The 15,205-nt window shown below is 40.3% G+C and overlaps 1 long non-coding RNA gene across 1 annotated transcript; it reads left to right on the top strand.

Annotated features, from left to right (window-relative positions):
* The first annotated feature begins 3,581 nt into the window (after window positions 1-3,581).
* On the top strand, window positions 3,582-12,061 carry LOC139707660 (uncharacterized). Its single transcript, XR_011709133.1, has 2 exons — window positions 3,582-3,755; window positions 8,206-12,061. It is a non-coding gene; the product is annotated as an uncharacterized lncRNA (long non-coding RNA).
* The last annotated feature ends 3,144 nt before the right edge of the window (window positions 12,062-15,205 follow it).

The raw sequence follows: 15,205 nt of genomic DNA, 5'->3' as shown, positions 1-15,205 counted from the left end.
ACAGATTCAGTGTTCAAGGCGTAATTTTTGTTGTTTGCCTGGGCAATGAATGTGCCCCTTAGATCCTTAAATTCTTTGAGTCTGAGTACTCGATTCTGAAAGCAGCTCTTTACCAACACTTCATCCTCAACTGCTTGCTTACAGTTGTTAAAGTTTAGCTATGGAGGGATCAAAATCAGAGATTCAATGGTAAGGTGTTATTGTCTTGGCTCCAAGAGAGAGTTTATACGTACTGGGAATGTTAGACATGATTGACAGAGATGTGTGTGTGAGACTCAAGCTCCTTGCTCTGTTTTGCCATCACAAAGAACCCTTTCCCTTTGAAATCTAAGAAGGTCCCCTTCTCTTAGCTTGTGGAGGGAATTAGGCAGCAAATGACCATGAACATTTTTTTTTAATCGGTTAAAGCTTTAATTGATACAGCGTTCATGAAGCATTTAGGAATTTCAGAAAGCTTTTACTTACTTTCCAAATGCAGCCACCTGTAGAGTGACATTCATCCGCAAAGGTGCATGATTTTCTTTAAACTCTCTGATCTTAACTTGGTTACTATTTAAACTTATTTAAATAGACTATAAATTCATTTTAAATATAATTAGATGAAATTAGGCGAAAACTGACCAAATGATCAAAGGCTTTCTTTTTCTTTCTCTTTTCCTGGCAACAATTCAGAACAGAATCTTGCACAGAGGTTAGTGATTCCGTGGAACAAAGACTTTGTATTTGACTTGCAGAAATGGTTGAGCAAATATTCAGGCTGAAAGCTCTCTTAATGGCCTGGGGTGGGGGAGTCTACAATTGGGAAGGCCCAGGTGGATCTGAGCTGGGATGAGTGCTTTCTTGGCAGGGAGCCCATTCTCATGATGAAAGCTGGGAAAATTTGCTTGGGGAGAGTAATCCAATGATACCAAAGGATTAGGCAGGCTTACATTTAGCAAACTGTAAACCATGACTCTGTATGGTGGACCTCTTCCCCAGTTAGGCAGCTGCTTTGCTCAGAGAATAGAGCAACTACAATTAAATAAGAGGAGAAACTAAAGAGAGAGGGTGAGAGGAAGGAAGTGCCGGGTGTTTCAAAATGATATTACACCCAGACAAACCAATTTGCCAGCCGTCAGTGCTAACAGAAGACTTGCCCATATCACCCCATAGACAAGTGGACACTTCTATCACCTTGAAAGGGCACACTCCAAGTTCACTCTCTACCCCTTTGTCCTATTGGTCCTGTCACTTAATTATTTTACCTCTGATTACTTAGCTATTAGTGACACTAATTAAAATCTGTCTTGCCCTTAGATGTATGAAGCTGTTTATAAAATGCTTCGAAGGCAAATTGTTCCAAGATCTATTAATTCTGGTAAGAGCCGTGTCAGCTTCAGTTACATGCTCATAAATGTAAACCCAACCTGGTTGGTCAATAATCTCCAGGGATGGTCAAAATTGCTCAGGTGGCTTTATAGAAAATGTGTATGGGGGGACATGAAAAGATTGTTGGAAAGGCCCAACTAAAGATAGATAATAAATGGAACTCTACTGGGCAGGAGGAGGGCAGGAAAAAGAAGCTATTATTGAGCAGCAGGTATGTACTGTATTATACAAAGGAGTGATTTAGGTTGGGTTAGTGAGGTATTTGGGAGGAGGCTATTAAATATGAAAGCTGCATAAGGCTTAATAGGATTGACTAAACAAGGTTCCAGTCATGCCTGCTTCAGGTCCCCTTTCTTGCTTTTTCTGGCTATCCTAATGCTATTATCTGGGAGGACTGAGCAAATGAAGATGAAAGTTGGCTCTTCCAGTTTCCAGTTTGTTGGGCTCATGGGCCTTCACCTTAGGACTCTTTCTTCAGAATGTCATTTTACATAATACATATTGAATATGCAGACCATATTTAATTTGCCAAATAGATTAAAAAACTAACTCACACACTAGTAAACCTGGTTTTCTCAGATGATGCATGAATAGGTACATTTCTGATGGCTATGGTTGGCTGGATAAGTAAAGGTTTCATTCATTCACCTGTGCAATAAACATTGAGCAAGGAAGTGCCATGTGCTTGATATTGTTCTAGGTGATGGGGATACAGGGCGCGGAGACAAGGTCTCTGTATTCAGTGACCTTACATTTTAGTGGAGGGACAGCTTGCAAAAACAGTAAATATTTTCTATAAATAAAACAATAAATATATATTTTTTTCATTTGAAAAAGCATATCCTATATGGAAACCCCAACATATGATAGAAGTAAAAAAATATTCACAGCAGTTGGTGTATTGAGAAGTGTGTGTGTGTGCGCATGTGTATATGGGGGTATGTATGGTGTCAGAGCCATCTCTACCAATTTAGGCAAATTATAACAAATTGATTACAAAATGGTGCTTGTCACAAGACAGAAATAAAGCACAATGTTAAAAATCAAGTGATAATTATCTCATTGCGATGAGATGGATGCTGCCGCTGGCAATCTCATTAAAGTATCTATAATCTGTTTGAATCATCCACTTGAGTCATTGATCATGGCATGAACGAGGTCAATTTCTTTATTTTTGCTTTGTTTCTTTTCATCTTTTCTTATTGCTTTGATTTCCTCTGTTTATTAAATTACAAAATAATATCTCACAATTATAAAGCTGTAGGGAAAGGCCCATGCGTTTTTGTTCTGGATAGCTCAGTCACATACAGATCCAGAAACCATGGCAAGGGCTCTCTCTGGAGACTGTCAGACACTCTGTGGATGAGCTTATCACACTCAGACGAGGGACAGTTGGATGCTGCACATCAGGAGATAACTGCAAATGGATTTCTAGTCTATTCTTGAGTTCCATTTGGCTCTGAAAGTATTTATTTATGTTTTATTGCAGCATTTAGGCATGTTTTTAGATATATAAAATAATACAAAATAGGTTTATTTCTAACAAGAAAGGTAAGTCATTACATTCTGGTAATAAATAAAAAAATATTTTTTGGCATTTTTAAGCTGTTTATAACATGGCTCAGTCTTAAAAGAAATCCCTTTATCTTATTTTTCATGTGGCCATGCAGGTTCAGAATGTTTGAGCTGCATATATTGATGAGATAATGCTCTTATAGGAAGCCACTTGAAATCATAGAAATGGCCATGAAGAAATTACTTTTTATCTCATCTCTCATTTCAAAACCTCCTTCCTCATAAAAGTCAAAATATGTCACTATCAGTGATTGCAATGTCATCCTGTTCCCAGTTTTCACCATTTCCTTTGTGGTGGTGGGTGCTGTGGTATTCACTACCCATCCCCCTCTGGAAATGAAGGAAGGATTCACCCCCTTCTCCATGTTCCTGGAATTGCTCTTGAAAACTGAGCTCAGCTTCCCTCCCTTTGTGGGGATGCCTTGGCTGTGGAAAACTACCTCACCCAAGCTCACTCCTCCTCCCAGGGCTGATTGATCCAGGTAGAGAGGCCCAGTCCCTTCATCCAAACTCAGGACATCTCTGAAGAGACATCCCAGCTTCAGAACTCCCCACATGGTTGGCTTAAGCCTAAATCACAGCTCGAATTCTCTCTCTGATCAATCCTGCTTCCTTTTTTTCCTTTCCACAGGTGTTGATTTAATAAAAAGTCCTGAAAAACATCCTGCACATTAATATGTATCTCAAGTCTGCATCCTGGGGAACCCAACCTGTGATAGCCGTCATCATAAAAGAGGAGAAAATCACTGGAATGGGATTTTTGGATCTAGATTTTGAGCTGTTTGGTGGTAATGAGGATCCCATCACTGGTGGTAGGTGGAATATAGATAGTTGCTGGCTCAATGTGGCAGCACAATTATTAAGACTTTTACCAATCATGAATGGGGATGGTACACATATGGGAGACAGATCCTACAGTGTATTAAACTTTTGAGAAACACAGTAGAAATGGTAACTTTAAAGACAACAGATTTTGGTCACTATAACTAAACTCCATTCTCATAAAAGATACAGAAAAGTTAATCATGATGACTTGGCAATTAAAACCTAAGTGTGAAATTCAGAGGGCAGCATATGAAGAGGTTTTCATCTCCTTCCGTGGAAGAGAAAGCTGCAAGGATCAGGCTGAAGATTTAATTCTAAAAATAGATGAGCACCAAAGAAGACCAAACTAACAAAGGCTGGTCGGATATTGTAAAGTTAAGATCTTGGTTAGAAAAGAGTGGGATGCTGAGAATTGGGAAGGGGACTTCTGGGTTGTTGCATCCAAGAATCTTCTGTCCTGAAATCACTGGGACCCTCTGAACCTGTAGAAGTAGCCCACATCTCCCTGGAAGGCTTGACATTTCCTTCTTACCTGAAGATGATGCAGAGTCTTCTCCATGTTAGACAACACCTGCCTCTTTCCCACAGAATCTACTCTCCCCTCCTTTTTTGTCCACGAGGTCAATGACTAGGGCTAAGACACAACATAAGCTGAGGACATGCTGGGCCTGCCTGGGGAGGGAAGGAGTCATGCTCTGAAGGAACTGTAGGATAAGTCAACTTGTAGGACCCAGGGAAGGACTGGATTGTGGAGAATGCAGAAACAAGGAGAACAGATTATTCATTCAGTTAAAGAGAGCTTATTGATATGTGAGCCCTCTCCTGGGACACAGGATTTTAACGTTCTTGGAGGACCCCCAGAAAATGGTATAAACATGCTGCTAGGATGGCCCCCTAGAAAAATGGAAAAAATGGTCATTCACACCAATTGGAGCAAAAATGACCGAATTTCTGTAGCAGATGGTGATAAAAGGAGTAGTGCAAAAAGCTCAGCAAAGTGGGCACATGAGAGTGCATGTGCTATGTAAGGGTGACAAGGGTCACAGGATGACTGTTTTGCAGAAGGATCAGGAGGCTGGGCACAGTGGTGCATGACTCAGGAGGTTGAGGCAGTAGAATCATGAGTCCAAAGCTAAACTTAGCGAGGAATTTAGCGAGGCCTTAAGCAACTTAGTGGAACCCTCTCTAAATAAAATATTAAAAAGGGACTGGGGATGTGGCTCAGTTGTTAAGTGCCCTTAGATTCAATCCCTGATACAAAAAAAAAAAAAAAAAAATTCAGGAGGGCACACCAATAACCACAGCAACAAGAAATATGGTTCTGAAGAAGCAGTGGTGCCTCTCTTCCCCTAAGACTGACAGTTGGAGATGCTGTTACAGAACTCTGTTCAGAGAAAACAATGAGGATCATAGGAACCCTAAGCAGTAGCCCCAACTGCAACTTCTTTATTGAGCAGATTATCATGTCCTTCGTTATATGATGCAAAGTCACTGATCTTACTAATGCTTTCTTTTCCAACCTTATTGGAAAGGATAAAAAATGACTTGCACTAACTTGAAAAGGACAATAGTATTCCCTTATAGTTTTCCCTCGGGGCTACATTATCTCTTCTCCTCTCTGTCTTAAGATTTAGTCTGAGCTATCTAGACATTCAAAGAGTACCACCTTACTTCACTAGTCTACGACAAGATTGGATCAGATTGGATAAAGATAAAAAACAAAAACACACACAAAAAACCAAAAACCAGATCTGTGGATACTTTAGTGAGACACATTCCAGAGGGTGGGAGATAAACCCTACAAAGAACCTACCACACCAGTAACATATTTTGGGGGTCCTGTTCTGAGGCCTGCCAGGATATTCCCTTAAAAGTAAAGGACAAATTATTGCATCACATATCTCCTCCTTCCCTCCCTCCTTTCCTTCCTTCCTTTCATCATGTATCTTGACCACAAAGTAGGAAGCACAATATACAACTCTTGGTAAGGTACCCTGGTTCTTCTATACTCTGTACTTGGGAATATTGCTCTAGATCATGTAGTGGGTAATGTGGAAGGATGTCAATTTTCACTGATATTCAGAGCAGGAAAGAGCCCTGGAGCAGATATAGGTTTGAGTTACATGACCAGATAGATACCATTTTATTGGAAGTATCAATGGTAGAAAAAGATGCTTTGTGAGCTTATGATAAACCCAATAGAAGAATTACAGTATAGACTCTTAGATTTCTGGAGCATGATAATACCATCTACAGTTAGAATTATATAAGTTTCAAAATTATCTTGTGGGCTGTAATGGAGGTTTCATGCTTAATCACGGCACACTAAATGACCATGGAAGCAGAACTGCCAACAATGGGCTAAATTCTGCCAGAATCTTAGGGTTGGGAAGGCTAATAACAGTCCCTAATGAGATGAGCATGAGTTAAACCAGGCACACAACTAAGCTACAGAGACAGAGTCTAGCGCCCCATGTCATCTATCATGACTACGGTAGCACCCTTTCCTCAGCTTATTTCTGTGACTGCAAAAGAATCCTTTAAGACCAGTTGATGAAGAAGGACAAACTCTGAGATTTGTCCACATATGGCTTGCCTTGGTATGCATGTTTAAGATAAGAATCATGGTAATTGTTATGGTTTGGATATGTTAACTGAAAAGCTCATGTGTTGGAAACATCCAATGTTTAGAGGTGAAAAGATTAGATCACGAGAGCTGTAACATCATCAGTAGATTTACAATTTAATGGATTAATAATTTGAATGACCTACTGGATAGTAATGATAGGCATGTGGGGTATGGCTGGAGGAAGGAAGTCATCGGGGGCATGCCCTTGGGAATATTTTTTTTCTTGGCTCCAATTCTATCTGCTTTCTGGCTTCCATGAGCTAAAAGCTTTCTTCTACTTTATACTTCCGCCATGATGTTCTGCCTTACTCAGTCCCAAAGCAATGGAGTCACCCAACCATGGACTGAACCTCTGAAACTGTGAGCCCAAAATGAACTTTTAATCCACTAAGTTGTTCTTGTAAGGTATTTTGGTCATAGTGACGAAAGTCTGACTAATACAGGGAAATTGTACTGTATATAGACTTTCTCAGGGTGGCCTCAATAGAAGCAGAGCAGGAAAAACGCTCTCAATGAGTAGAGCTTTAAGTGGTACAACTTTGGGAGGAAGGAAGAGCAGCTCAGAGACTAGAATATATATGCCCTCAGGATCAGTGGTGAATGGTTTGGTTGACTGTTTATGGTCCTGGGAGGAGAAAGATTGGAATATCAGAAACTAGAAGATCCGGGTTGATGCCTGTGAATGGGTATGTGGGAGAAGGAAAGAAGGGAGAAGATCTTTTTTTTTTTTTTTTAATGTTAAAGCCCACCAGACAGCATCCACCATAGAAGAGGCACTAAGCAAACAGGTAGACAAAGGGACTTGACCGATTTCTATCAGGGAACCTCTGTCATCAGCTGCCCAGATAGGCATGAATAAAGCAGCCTGGATGGCAGGGATGGAGACTGTGCATGGGAAAGCCTGGAAAGTTGTTCTTCTCGTTCCCAGAACTCTAGAATTTATGTTTGAGCAAATCTGGCTCCCGAAGTGGAACATGAACACTTACTTCTTCCAGGGACAAAGAGTCCTATTGAACTATGACTGCTACTTGCATGCTTCAGTACTTTTGCTAAGGGATCAGCAGGACGAAGAGGAGTCACATCTTGGCAGGGGTAATTATCCTGATTATTAGGATGAAGTAAGCCTGCCGTCACACAATGAGAGTATCTAGGTGATCCACAGGATACCTCTTTGAATCCTCTTGCCCAATTCTGGCCCCAAAAGAGCATGATGACAAGGTACTCAGACCCCTTAAGTATGAGGAAATGGGTCTTGCCAACAGGTAAGCCAGTGAGACCAACTGATGTGGTAGCTGAAGGTGAGGGAAATCTAAGATGAGTTACAGAGATAAAATGATGACTATCAGTTGCATCCTGGAGACATCTACAGTGGATAAGGACTACAGTTTATCTCACTAACTTTCCTCTCAAGTGTTCTCTAGGAATCCTGCAAAAGCTTCTCCCAGAGTTTAAACAAAGAGGTGGATCTGAGCAGTGCAAGAGATGAAATGCGTTGGATGTACTTCCCAGATACTCCTTTAGAGCTGAAGGACAGAATTCCTCTTGCTGGGAAAGCTCTTGGGAAGGTGGCTCTCAATCATCAGCCCATTCATGGAATTGTCTTGACTGAGGAAACTTCTTGCTAAAGGTGCAATATTTCCAATGACTGACCAGTGACGGGGTTTAAGGATCTGGTCCCCTCATCTCCATTCAAGTCAACTCTGAATCCCCTAGATTCATAGCACCCTAGGGGGCTGGCTGAGGACTTTGTTAGGATGTATGATCGCTCACTATCTCCCAATCTTGCTTCCTTTCTCTTCCTTCAACAGGTGTTGATCCTAAACCCTTGCCCTAGGAAAAATCCTGTATGCTAATCTGTATCTCAGAAATAACTTCCATGGGAATACCATCAAAATGGAATCAAGATTGAAAGGTGTGGTGCTGACAGCCACCTGATCTCTGAGGGAAGCTGTGGATAGACTGCTGTTCAGACACGTCCTCCTCAATTCACTGGGAATGCCCTCCTTAGTGCACACTCTGCAAACTGATGCCAAAGTATTTTTTACTTTATAGCATGACTCACAAAATACGTGTTGATCAAATGACAATCATTTTCACTTGGAGTGTGGGTTTTCAGTGATAAACAATTAGTAAACTATATCTAAGTGAAAAAGAGAAGGTAGACATGTGTGGCACATGCCTGTAATCTCAGCTACTCAAGAAGCTGAGGAAGGAGAATCACAAGTTTGAGACAATTTAGTAGGAGACCCTGTCTCAAATAAAATAAAATAAAATAGGGTGGGGGAATGTAGCTCAGAGCATTGCCTACCATGTGGTTCAATCCCTAGTAAAACACACACACACACACACACACACACACAGATTCTCATAGTGATGATGGTTGCATAACACTGTAAAGAGAACTAATGCTACTCAATTGTATGCTTAAAAATGGTTTCAATGGAAAAATTATGTTATTTATTTTTTACCACAATTTAAAAAAATCAATATGATGTAAAAAACAAAACAAAACAATATATCATAACAAAATCATTGACTTATACACTTTATGTGGATGAATTGTATGCTATGTAAGTTATATTTCAATAAGGTCATATATTTATTTATTGTTTTGGTACTAGAAATTGAACCCAGGGGCACTTAACCACTGAGCTACATCTCCATCCCTTTTTATTTTTATTTTGAGACAGGTTTTTACTAAGTTATTGAGGGCCTTGCGAAGTTGCTGAGGCTGGCTTTGAACTTGTGATCCTCCTGCCTCAGACTCCCAGGGTGCTGGGATTACAGGTATGTGCCACCATGCCAGGCTAATAAGGCAATTAAAAAAAAAAAGAGAGACTCTTGAAGTGGAAAATCAACACTTCTCTTTCATATATGTGCCTCACCAGAGCTGAATTTTTCCATATATAAAATAAAATATCTATACAGGAACAATACTACCTTTCTCCCACGTTGTGTACCACAGATACTATGTAACACCTACAAATGTCCTTTGATAAAGAAATTGTGCTCTTACTTGCACTTTCTCTTCAAATACATTATTTGTCATTACCTTTGTAGCTGGTTTCACAAACTTCTTGGTAATAGTGTGGCCTATACTTATTTTATGATGCTTCTGTAGTGTTGGTTTCTCTGTTACCTTTAGCAACAAAATTCATCAATTTTGTGTTAGAAAACACTTGTGATGTTTGCACTTGTTCTGGAAAAACTTTATTGTCCTATCAGCGAAGTCATTGTGCTTTGTTGGAAAATGGCACTGAAGCTTTCATGACTTCCTAGTGTTATTGGAAAACATTTTTATAACAGATGCCACCCTGGAGGTCTAGGGGCAAACACATTACCAGTCCAATACAAAACAGTTTTTAGATGCTTCTGGTCATATTTCCTAAGCTCAACTTATAGACTTTAATTTATGTGAGCTTGTTTAAGATCACAGTTATATTCTTACTTCTCCTAGCATATACTACTTCACTTCTCTTCATTTGTCCTTAAATCTGCTTTCTCTTTACAGTTACCATGGCATGGGGTACCTGAATTCTGATATTTACATCACTATTTTTATCATCTTTTGAACCACTGATGCATTTTCATAAATTAGGGACAGTTATAAAATTGATATATAAAAATACAAATCCAATAAGTAAAACATGACATATGTAAGCTGAGATAAAATCTACACCCTGGCCCGGCTTAGATAAAAAGACACTAGGTGGCTGGGTAACCTTGGGTGCCCAAGAATCTCATTTTGACCAACACTATTCTCTTTTTTCTCTGTTCCTTATTCTTCCATTCTTCTTGTTGGGCCTAGCTGGACTCCTCACCTACTTTCTTCCCATCCTTTCCTTTCCCTGTTCCTGTTCCTTTTTTGAAAATTATGAAACATTAAAACGGATATAGGCCTTGGGATTCTTTGAAGTTTGAAGATCACCTTATGCAGATGAGGAAACTGAAGTCCAGAGAGGTACAATGAATTTATTCAAGTCGGAGGGACCAGATTTGATCTCCTTGCTCCTCTGACTCATGGCACAATATTTTTCTATTTTGCCTTGAAGCCACGAAGACTTCTCTTTCAGCTCTCCCTCCTGGTTCTTTTAATGCTGACAGTGGTTGGACCCAGAGCAATCAAGTTGATTGAACTAAGAAAGTAGGAGTTTAAGGGATTCAAAACTTCTAAGTCTTCTTTCTCCTATACTCCACCAAATATCCAGGCACCTACAACCTGTGTGCAGTCTCCTAAAATATCTGCCAAATGTGCATGCTCCTTTCATACCATCATTGTCTTAGTTCAGAAAGCACTTTTTCTCCTGTACTTTTTCTTTCTTTTTTTCTCCTGTACTATTTCAACAACATCTTTTCTATTCTCTCTGATTTTAAGAGCTATCCCTGCCCCCAAGCCTCAAGACTACATTTCTATCCATCCATCCATCCCACTACTGCCAGAATGGTGTGATAATGTCACTCTCTATTCTTTGGTTACTCTTAAAGGCCTACACAATGAAATCCAATGTTATCAGGGCATGTGACAGTCAAGTCCATGTTCTGGCTCTTGCTTTTCTGACTAGTCTTATCCTCATCACTTTGTATATTAACCAGGCTAAATTTGATACATCCTCAAACATTTTCAAAATCTCAATGGCCTAACACACAAAAAAGGATTTCTTATTTATGCAAAGTTCACTGCATTTCTGGGTCACTCTCTGGTGGAACTGCAATGACACAGAAAACAGGTTGCCTTACCAATATTTTTCCATGTCACCAGATTTCCTCCTTGCCATGGAGGAGAAATCAAGAGCTGGAAGTTGAGTTCCATTCTATCGTGGGAAAATGGTACCAACTTTTCTTGTCCAGAACCGCCAACTGCAAAGGGGTCTGGGATATGAAAGGAATGTTTGGTGAGAGCTACTGTTTCTCCAGTTCCTTGCCATTGGGGCTCTGGAAATATTGCCTCTTCATTCCCTGAGTGGAAACTCTTTTTAGACATGGAAGCATTCCACGCTGCCTAGCATGCCCTTCTTGCTTACCTGACAAATTCCTATAAACCCCAGTCTCTACTTTTAAGAAGCCATCCCTGACTTTCCCAGGCCAACTAACTGGTTCATTCCTCAATGTCTCCACCACACATTGAAGGTATCTCCATCAAAGTACCTTTTTATTTTAATTGCTTGGCCATTTCCCTCTGAACTGAAATCTTCTGTGGATAGGGAAAGAGCCTGTTGAGGGCCACAGCCTAGTCAGGATGACGCATGGCATTTTGCCAGAAGGGAGTGGTTGAGAGGTGAGCCAGCGAGCCATTGAGATGATGATGGTTATGTTAAGCTGTGTATTCAATTGTATATAGACCCCTGCTGTCCGCCTGGGGCGCCTGCTACTTTGGAGTTCTCACAGGAATTCCTGGAGAGTTTGAGTTGGCTGGTAAGGTCCGGTGGAGGGAGTTCCGGTTGGTGTGTGGTGTGCCTAGGAGGGCTGCGTGGGTGGCATTCGCGGGAGTTCGGAAAATAAAGTTTGTTCCTGCTTGAGTGGCTCGTGATTTGTGGCCAGCCAGACTGCGGCAAGAGCCCTTTTATCTTTAGGTCCTCAGTTTTAACACTGTGGTACATAGAGACACTTTGTACTTCTGGTTGAAAAAAGTGAATGAACAAATAAATGAAAGAAATGACTACAAAATTATCCAGTTTCTTGTTATTCCAACTACCCACCACCCTTGCTTAAGCAACCATATTCTCTTGTCTGGACAACCCAAAAGCCCCTTTTCATACCCTTCTTCTGCTCTTGCCTCTATCCACCATGTTCTTATTTGGTAATCCCATCATTTTGAAACATGAATCCGAATGGGACATCCTATTTCCTTATACCCAAATGTACAAATTCCTTCTCATGACCCAAGGAGGCATAATCCAGCCACTGCCTGCTGCCTAGCCTCAGCTCATTCTTCCTGTGTCTCCCACACCAGGGTGTAGTTTTAGTTCCCTGACCCTGTGTGTTTTGGTCACTTCTATACACTCAATTCCTAGAAGAACAGCTCTGGCACAAAGCAAGGACTCCAACAATTGACAAATAAGTGGATACATGTAAGAAGGAAATTTCCTCCAGCTCAATTTCTATTTTGTAATTTTTTGGATCTTCAATTCCTGAATGCATTACAGCAATTTTTTTTCCCCTTCAGAATTTTCCCAGGACTGATTTCTGTGTCTAGAATAGACTTTTCTTATCTTTCTCAGGCTTCAGCTTAAGTGTCTTTTTTTTTTTTTTTTTTTAGAATTTAGTTATTTTGTTTTGATTGTAAATGAAAAACTCCCACTTGAAATACCCTAAACAATAAGGGAATCTACTTGTTCATGTGTCTCATGAGTGAGAAAATAGTAATGGCTTCAAGAAAGGATTGATCTAGGTTTCTGAAGATCCCCATTTCTCTCATTTTCTGTACAGCTGATTTTTAAAAATATCTTTATTTTATTTTTATGTGGTGCTGAGGATCGAACCCAGTACCTCACACGTGCAAAGCAAGTGCTCTACTACCGAGCTCCAGCCCCAGCCCCAGCCCCAGCCCCCAGCTCTGATTCTTATGGTAACAAAACTACTGCCATCATTCCAGGATCACATCCTCACATCTAATCTCCAGAGGAAGAAGGAGGGATTCCCATGGTATTTCCTTCTGGAGTTCAGGGATTCATTATCTCTCATTGCCAATCCCTTTGGCAGTAAAATAAATTCAAGGGGGAGGGACCAGATTTGCTCAAGCCAATCAGGACACCCCTCCAGCTGAGGATGAGATTGCTCATAACAATAAAGCTTCATATGGGGGAGCCCTTAATTCTCAAAAGATGGAAATTACTTTGGGCTGGAAAAATTTAAATACTTGAGATGTAATAAGAACAACAACAACAATAAATCTGTCCAATGCACTTTCATAGAGGAGCCTTCACTGCCCAATTCATCTAAGGAACTGTCCTTTATAATCTCCTATTACTGAATTCTACTCACTTCTCTCAAGGCACTTGACACTGTTTGCTAATATTAACTTTATTTGTCTATTGGTTTAGGGTCTGAATTTCCAACTAGACTCTCATTTCATAAGGGCAGATGTGATTTCTTCACCTGGTGCTAAAGTATACTAGAAAATTTAACATATATTGTTTCAATGAAAGAAAAATTACCAATTTTTTTCTTTCCCTATTTGGCCCTGGTTTTTACTAAGGGAGACATAAGAGAAGAATAAGGATGAAAGAATAAGGATGAAAGTGAACACTCTGAGTATTAATTTGCCTTTTCTTTGTCTATAAGCGTAGTTCTCATTCCCTTCCAATAATCCCTCCAATTCCCTTGCCCCAGATCTCCTCTTATTAACTCACCTGCTCCTGGCAAACTGGTAATTTACTGTTCCTTTTTCCCCACCCCCCACCTACTTTGAATTTGAATCTCAATAGGAATCTTGATTTTAAAAAAGAAAGTTAGTTAAATTATAACTAAGCCTTCCTTCTTTGTGTTCTCCTAGCTCCTACAAGTATAGGGAGTGTGCTTTACTGAGTGAAAAATACATCTCCCTTATGGAAAACAAGACTGAATACAGCCGGGTAGCAGAAAGAGAAAGGAGTTTGGAGCAAGCCAATAAAATAGAAGATCTACCAGGAAAAAGTAAAGATTGAAAAACAGTGAAGTGGAAGGTCCTTAAGGTGAAAGGAGAAGGAACGATATAATGCATTTAGGAATTGAAGATCCAAAAACTTACAAAACAGAAATTGAGCTAGAGGAAATTTCCTTCTTACATTTATCCACTTATTTGTCAATTGCTGGAGTACATGCTTTGTGCCAGAGCTGTTCTTCTAGGAATTGAGTGTATAGAAGTGACCAAAAGATCCAGGTCTCTGCTCTTGTGGAGTTCGTATTCTATTGAGGCAAGATAGCCAATAAGCAAATAAGTAGATGTAGGATAGGGATTGCTGGATACAGATGTCACACTGAAAACACACATCTATTTTTGACTCTTATGAAACCTGAAACCTCACAGAATGCCAGTAAAAGGGTTTTAAAGGCAAAACTCATGTTTATGGATAAAGAGAAATAGAAGCAAATAGGAATAAGTGTGGGGGTTAGGAGGCAAACTTGAGAAAACTGTACCCAAGGTGGGCAGAGGGGAAAGCTGAGAACAGCCTGGGTTTATGGTAATCACCTTCCGAAGTGCAGGAATTGGTAGGGTCAAGTGAATCTAGAATGGGGTGTGTGTGTGTGTGTGTGTGTGTGTGTGTGTGTGTGTGTGTGTAGGAAACAGAAGATAAATAGAATCAACTGAAAATTTGTTGAAGAAGCAATTTGTCTCTCTAGACCTTCTCTTCTCCACAAAGAAGAGCCAGGCATCCTGAAGAAGACTGGAGCTTTATTTTCTGAAAATGACACTTGGCCAAGCTGAGGATGGAGGACTGGATTCAAAAGGGGGATTAAGTGAGTTTATGCTCACTTAATGCTGCCAAGAAAGATGGCAGCCATGGCTAGGCCTTCTGGCAGAAGATTGGAGAAGTCTTCTCTGGAAAGTCTGACGGTCTCAACAGAGAAAGACCTAAAGATACTGATATTTGGGGTTTTCCAACCAAACGGTACAAAGCAATTACACCACCTAGTGAAACTCTCCAGTCAACGAGTCCCACCTGTGCATTCAGAGTTAATGATCAGCATTTGGTTCCCCCTTCTTCAGATGAACGGATGTCCAAGGACTATCAGACATCTGCAGAAAGTTTCTAACAGGAAAGACCAAACAAAAACCACGTAAACAGAAAAAGAGCAACTTGGAAGAAACATTACACAAGGAAAAGAAAA

This window comes from Marmota flaviventris, chromosome 11 (assembly GCF_047511675.1).
Source record: "Marmota flaviventris isolate mMarFla1 chromosome 11, mMarFla1.hap1, whole genome shotgun sequence".
Classification (NCBI taxonomy): Eukaryota; Metazoa; Chordata; class Mammalia; order Rodentia; family Sciuridae; genus Marmota; species Marmota flaviventris.
This window is presented reverse-complemented; position numbering and strand designations above follow the sequence as displayed.